The sequence below is a fragment of the Echinops telfairi genome, unplaced genomic scaffold, assembly GCF_000313985.2.
Source record: "Echinops telfairi isolate 266 unplaced genomic scaffold, ASM31398v2 ScPeMD7_7467;HRSCAF=8505_1, whole genome shotgun sequence".
NCBI classification, from domain to species: Eukaryota; Metazoa; Chordata; class Mammalia; order Afrosoricida; family Tenrecidae; genus Echinops; species Echinops telfairi.
Window position 1 is genome coordinate 13,581,082 of NW_022111368.1, and position 7,458 is coordinate 13,588,539.

Here is a 7,458-nt window from a genome sequence, read left to right on the forward strand (position 1 = left end):
ACTCCAGAAGAACTAAACGGTGGACAAATAAGAAGTTGACATAGCAGGCACTGTGAGGGTGGAGAAGGGCATTTTCTACTGAAGCCACTGTTCTGCAGCTGGTCCGTACCTGCTTCAAGTAGTGATTTAAAAACCTAACCAAACCACAAGAGTTCAAGTTGGGTGGGTTTGATTCAAAACATAATTTCTGAGCCACTGAACACAAGAGGAGCAAGCTTGTTTGCAGGCCTTGAAAAGGCCATTAGGAAGCCTGACGGTAGAAAATGCGTACAGATTTCTAGTGAGTTACCCATTGGGGTACTGACTGCAAGGCCTGCTGTTGGAAACCACCAGCTCCTCCATGGGAGAAAACTGAGACTTTCAACCCCGGTGAAGCGTTACCATCTTGAAACCCCACAGAGGCGGTTCCACTCTTCCTACAGGGTCACCATGAGTCAGTCGGAATAGAGGCTAAGTAATTGTCGCAAAAAACACACTCTTGATCCTACAAACTTTTGCATAGCAGTTTTTCAACGTAAAAAGAAAAAAGCAAGCTTGGGCTTTTGGTGAATCGTTTATGGCAGAAAGTTGGGAAGACACCGCAGTAGAGGTAAGGGCTCCAACCCACAATGAGGACTCAAAGCCGGAAATCCTGTTCTTGACACTACTTCTACAGCGCAGTGTAGATTTGTATCATCTGGATTCCTTTCCTTTTTTATTTCTTTTTCATAAAAAGGCTGAATAGTATTTTAAACCCAGTTCAAAAAGATAGTATTTGGTTCTTCCTTTCTGCAAAAACTTGAACTTTTGCTTTTACATGTTTACATATTTTGCTGTTCTCTACACGAAAAGCGACACTGAAATTACGTAACAAACCCACTGCCAGTGAGGTCATTCTGACTCCCAACAATCGGATAGGGTTTCTGACTGTCAGCCTCCGTAGGGTCAAATAGCCTTGTTTTTCTCCCATGGAGCAGCCGGTGGGTGCGAATCGCCCATGTTTCAGTTAGCAGCCCCCAGTCTAGCCCACAGAGCCACCAGAACTCCTTAAACAATCTATTCAAAGGCACAAGTATGTGAATATTAGCATGAAGCTTTCTTCAGACAGATTCCGGTCTTTAAAGGCCTTCACACGCAATGCATTTTTAAAACGCCCAACAACTTTCATGATATCTTTTAAAGCTTGCCTTCAAAGAGCTACGAAGCAAGGTCTAGCTAAATCTAGAGGAGCTTTGGTAGCACAGTGGGTTATACTTTGGGCTGCGAATCTCAAGGTCAAACATTCAAATCTACCAGCTGCCCCATGGGAGAAAGATGAGGCTTCCTATTCCTGTAAAGATATTTTTTAAATCATTTTACTGGGGACTCATACAACTCTTATCACAATCCATCCATCCATCCATTCATCCATTGTGTGTCAAGCACATTTGTACATTTGTTGCCATCATTTTCAAAACATTTTATTTCTACTTGAGCCCTTGCTATCAGCTCCTCATTTTCCCCTCCCTCTCCCACCCTCTCTCTCTCATGAACCCTTGATAATTTATAAATTAGTATTATTGTTTCATGTCTTATACTGACCGATATCTTCTTCACCCACTTTTCTGTTGTCCATCCCCCTGGGAGGAGGGTTATAAAGATTTATAGTCTTAGAAAGCCGCCAAACCAAACCAAACTCACTGCCATTGAGCTGGTTCAGACTCATCAGAAACCACAGGGGCAGCTAAGTGTACAGAGCGGATCCGGCTTGCCAGCTGCACACATGCAGTCACCAGGTTATGAATGAGGTTGTTCATAATGGGCCTTTTAAGTCAAATTTGTACGTAAGTTGGTACCTGTACACAGGATTCTTATTCAGCCTTACTTTCATATGTGAAGGCACTCTGGTGGGGTAGTGGTGCTTGGCTACTAACAGAAAGGTCAGCAGGCCTGTTTCCGTCAAGGTTTACAGCCTTGGAAATGCTCTGAGGGCAGTTTTTCTCTGCATGTTAGGGTCCACTAGGACTCAGGATTACCTCGAGGAAGATGGGTTTGGGTGTTTTGGTATGGGAGTTATGTGTGAGCTGAGCACTGGTAGTCCAGGGACTGCCTGCACACCATACTTCTTCTACCTTTAGCTGTGCAGAATGGACCAAGACTAACTCCAGAGAACACAAAGAATCCTGACAGAAACACTGAGGAGAAGGAATTCCTATTTACCGCCTCTTTTTACACATCTGTAATAGTTGTCCTCCTTACAAAAATAGAGAGAGGTGCCCCTACTTTCTTTAACAGAAAAATCCTCAGAGTGTAGTTGAGGGACTTCCTTTCTTTTCCTTCAGCTCCGAGAACACCAGGAACGAGTCTCTGGAACTCTAGCTCACGCTCCCATGGGAAGAATGGTGAAAGTGCTTCCTGCTTCCTAGAATCAGAGCGCTCCGTTGCGCATGGATAGTCACAGCTCAGTTAAAATCTGGAAAAGGGAGGCCGTCAAACCGAAACTTGAGGTTAGTTTGTGTTGCGGTTGTTGACACAGTTGTATTGATTTTGAAACGAGGGTTTTCTTGAGATCCCTTGTATAGTCTTCACTGCATGGTGAGCCTCTGTGGTGACTGAGCAGCTATGACTGCTTAAAGCCCAAAGCCCAAAGACCTGCTTTCTCCCATGAAAACCTGAGCTTTAAGTATCAGGAAAGTGCTGAGGAGTCATCTTATTGATGCTCTTGATTCCTTTATTGCCTGAAGTTAGAAGTCATCATCATAAAAAAGGCTCCCCAGGCCCAATAATTAGTGACAATAAAAATCACTACCACCCTATCACGCCAGCCCAGCTGGTGTGTCAGGAGGCAGAGAGAGAACTAGAACCTGGTGTTTGGATGCTTAATTCAGCGAAGTTTTTCTCTCGACTATCGATTTTCATGCTTACACTGTGTTGGGGAAAGCACACGTGATATTACAATGGTCATCACCTATAGACACCACATAGAATGTCTCCATTTTCGATGACCCAAAGTGTAAAGGGATGGACTAAATCTTTAATTGAATGCAGGTTGCTGTTTCTCTCGGGGCAGATGAAATGCAGGGAAGGCTTATCATCCCCATGTGTTACCAGCATAGCTGGCCAAGAAAGGGGAGGGAGGAGACAGGATGGGGGCGGAGCCAGGGAAGCTGTGGCATTCCCAGGACTTCTCCCGCTGGCTCCCCGGCTCCCACAGTGGGCTTGCTGCCTGCTGCTGGGCAAGCGGAGGACCTCTCACACTCTCACCTGGATGCTTTCCAGTCTGGTTCCTGACCACCAGATGTTATTGAGGTCAATTTAAGATTTCTGCTATGCTACTCACCTCAGGTTTCTTCTTCCTTTGCCCACCCCAACCTCTCTTTTGTCTCTTTACCACTCTGAATGCACTCCACCAACTCCCCTAGGCACCTCCTGCCTCTTCTCCTGTACCACTGGACCCTGTTCCAGAACAAACCTGGGAGCATGCACCCCAGGAAATTATCATCTCAGAGCCCTTCATGTGCACAGGCCCCGCCCAAGGTCTTGGGGAAGCCCCCAGTCATTGTCTTTTCTTCTTTTATTGAAATGCTTTTCTATCTTCTCCCACACCCAAAACCCTCCCCACTATGCACCCCCACTTCTTTCACCAAATTATATCAGTCTCAGGCTCCACTAAAATGGAGTTGCTTCTGCTTAATTCCTTACCTTGTCCTTTTCTGGAAAATGCCTCCACTCCCCAGGACTCGGTCATTGTCTCGAGTGAGGTTTTCTACTGACATTCTTTTGAAATGAACTGTTAGTGCCAGCCCTAAGGTGCTTTCTATGCCACGATGTCCATTAGAGGTTTGGTCTGCCAGCTCCCCAGAAATGTAAGGCTGAGAGGATGGGACTCTGAGTACCTCTTCTTTCCCCTTCAAACAGAGCAGGTCTTCTCATAACACATACTGGTGGTCTGCTTAGGATTTGGGTTAAAGAAGACATTCTAGAACTCACAAAAATGATGACAAACCACAGCTCCAAGTATTCCACAGCAGGTATCTTAAATATTAATAATTTTCTTAATATAGGATATTTTCCCCATGAGTAGTGAATAATAATTTGCCTGTGATACCTAATTTTAATGAGCTTGTCAATGAATCAGCATAATTCTTCCCAACCTACTAATTATTGGCAAGTAAATGGAATAAACAGTCGATACATTGTGGCTTTTTCTTCTTTCTGTATTTGGAGTATATGCATATTAGTCAAGCGTCTGTTTTCTAACTTACTTCCTAAAACACTCTTCTAATCTGAGAGGAGATGGCAAAGCAGGAAGGCGAAGCACAATGGCTCTTGGCCAGTGTGGCCACGTCAGCCTTAGGAATCCTGCCACAACCCGCACAGTGGAAGCATCAAGTTCCCCTTTACTAAAGGCTAGAAGGAGGGAAAGACAGCCTTGCCCAGGGAGGTTGTCTTAGGGGCCCTGAATATTAGGTGAATATCAGTCTTATCTTTCTGAGATTCACCTTTACTGCCCCCACCAAATTTCATCCTAAAAGAACAATGTTCAATAGTAACAAGTAAGTGGTGTCAGACTTCCTGTGGCTGTTGAGGACCACAAATGTCCACGGACATCAGCCCACCTGAGAACTAGTTATTAGATGATAAGATGGTGATGGGAGTCAGAATAAATCATGCACTGGAAACGAACCAGCACTAGCTCTGGATGTATAAAGATAACCTGCTACAGAGAATCACACACAGCAATATGACAACAGACGGATTTTGGTTTGCCCTCGAGAGTCAAGAGTTCTCAAGCTCTAAGAAGCTTTTGCTTGCGACATTTGAAGGCGGATACAAGGATAATTAGGGAAGGGAGTGTGAAGGGGTCAGATGCCTCCAGATGTTTGAGAGTGACTGGTCTCTGTGGACAAGGGCATCCATCTGAGTCTGACAGTGGCACTCAATGCACCGAGCACAAGCACTGCCACACGTCTTAGTTACCTCATGCCGTAATAACAGAAACACCAAAAGGGAGTGTGCTGGCTTTTCCAGACCAAAAAACTATTTTCTCACAGTTTCACAAGGTAGATGTCAGCATTCGGGGTGTCGGCTCTAGGGGAAGGGCTTTCTCTCTGTCAGCTTTGGGGGGGTTGGGGGGTGTTGGTCCTTGTCTCTCTGAGCTTCTGCCCCTGGGCAGTTTCCAAGTGGACTGGCATTTCTCTTGTTATATTGCTTGTTTCATCTTCTTTCAATCTCAGAAGGAACTGACTGAAGACATTCTACACTGATCCTGCCTCCTGAACATGGCAGAAACAACCCATTCTCAAAAGGGGTCCGTCAAAGCACAGGCATAGAAGTTAGGATTTGCAATGTATCTTTTGGGGGGGGGGGCTGAGGGTGGAGACACAACTCAATCCATGGCACCACTCCTGAGCCTGAGACCCCTGAATCCTCAGTGCAGAAGTATAAAGAGCGGTGGGCGGTGGGGGGAGAGCAGACACAGCAACAGAAAGAATAGGTAAGGAAGGGCCTTGTCCTCTCCATGAGGAAGATGATTTCTGACAGTAGAAAGGAGATGTCAGTGTGTTGGTGGGTGGGACGAGGCAGTGAAGACTGGATCCCCAGAGCTCCGAGGAGGAGGAAGGACCAGGATCACTCAAGGGACCCTTGAGAAGCACTGAGCTGGAGGACTGACGTGAGATGTGGGACTGAATTCAGGGAGGAGTCAGTTGAGATGTCTGTGACCAAGCTGCCAGCACCACCCCCTATTTCTTTTGATGGCCCTGCCCTTCCCAGCGGGTAGACACCAGAGAGATCTTCTTTGTTCAAAGACAGCAAGCCAACAGCCTGGGTGTTGCCCCAGCTGATGGTGTTGGGAGGGTGGGAGATGCTGGAGTCAACTCTTCCTTATTTAGGCCTGGATTCGGATGTGTCAGGCACAGACAGGGCAGATCAACAGTCTGCTCTCCAGCTCCTGGCCCACTTGTCCTAAAGAAAGCACAGTCGACACATCTGTGGACATGGAGTTCCCAGCTAACTTGTCCCTTCAGAGCAGCCAACAGAGAATTTGCAGCTACTTGCAGTCACATCGTCACGGCTGCTTATCCTTAAACATAAATAAGCAGCCCAGTGCATGTTAGGCTTTTCAGTCACCTGGAATCCATCAGTATTTCTCTGTCCCCAGAATTTCAGAAGAAAACCAGGACCAGAGAGCAGAGCAATGAAGGTACACCATGATGGCAGCTGGCCTTGGAGGAAACCATCACGCTGGCCAAGCAAAGCGAATATGGTTAAAAGTCTCTCGCTTATCCATAACAACAGATGACATGTAAGAGAAATACAGTACAATATGATGGCCAAACGTAAAGTTATAGAGAATAAATAAGTGCAAGCTAAGATAACCAAGTTTCCTAGAACATATCTCAAAAATGAAAAGAAATGAAAGAGCATAAAAGAGAGAGAGAAGAGACACACATGACTAATTGAGGAATAAAATATCTGACTAATAGGAGTGTCAGAGAGAAAACGAGGAGAGAGGGGAAGTATGAAGAAGTCATAGAGGACATGGACATGATTTGTCAGCGTGAAAGGGCCCAGGGAGTGAGGGGTGGCAGACAGAGGTGTAATGAGTCACACGTAAACCCAGACGAAGAAAATTTCCAAACACCTGACTTGAACCCATCAGAAAGCTTCCAGGAAGAGAAGACTGGATCACCTCTGAGGATGAGGGATCATTCTGTCTTCAGATCTGTTGACTGGAACAGTTAAGACTTTAGGTTGTGCAATGGCAGAGAAAGAAGAAGAAAAGGAAGAGAAAGAGAAAAAAAAAGCCTTCTACTTTCAATGAAAGTAGGAGACACCGATCCGTCTAAGCCTCGACTTATGGAAAAGCCAAGGCAGGGAGGGTGGAACAAGGGAGCAGGAAGACTCTGGGAAATGTGCAAGTAGGTTAAGACAAGGCCTTCAGAATACAGTTCCTGAAAATGCATGTCACATCCTTAGTGAAAAAAAGTACTGACCTTCATCGGACATTCCCTTAGACCTTGCTTGCCAGGAAAAAGATGCAGTTAAAGTCACCAGACAAGTCCCATTTGCAGGAAACAGCCTGTTGGTGGGACAGGGTGGAGGAGGGAAACTGTACTGTCAATAGTCCCTGTGCTGGGTCTCCTTCTGTTGACTGGGGAAAGTCCACGCCAAGCTAGTTCACTCAGACTCAGCATCAGGTTAGAGGGGGAATTCCTGCTAACCGTGGCATGGCGCTGGCCGCTCCCTGCCACAAACCTCCTATACATAGCTGATTCAGGGAAACCGTAACTCACTTAAAGATCAGCCATCATCAGAAATAAAGCAGCACAGGATCCATACAAAGATATCATACTAATAAAAAAGGAGAAAACTACATAAGGCCAAGAGCAATATATGGGCCAGAATATGTGACCATGGAAGAGATTGGAGATGGTACAAACAGATCTCCTTGAGGCTGAGCATGATAGTGGAACAAGAGAAAAGTAAACGGAAATA

At 45.8% G+C, this 7,458-nt stretch overlaps 1 pseudogene; it reads right to left on the minus strand.

Moving 5' to 3' along the window:
• Positions 1 to 7,458, minus strand: part of LOC101650226 — a 158,381-nt pseudogene that overhangs the window by 125,696 nt on the left and 25,227 nt on the right.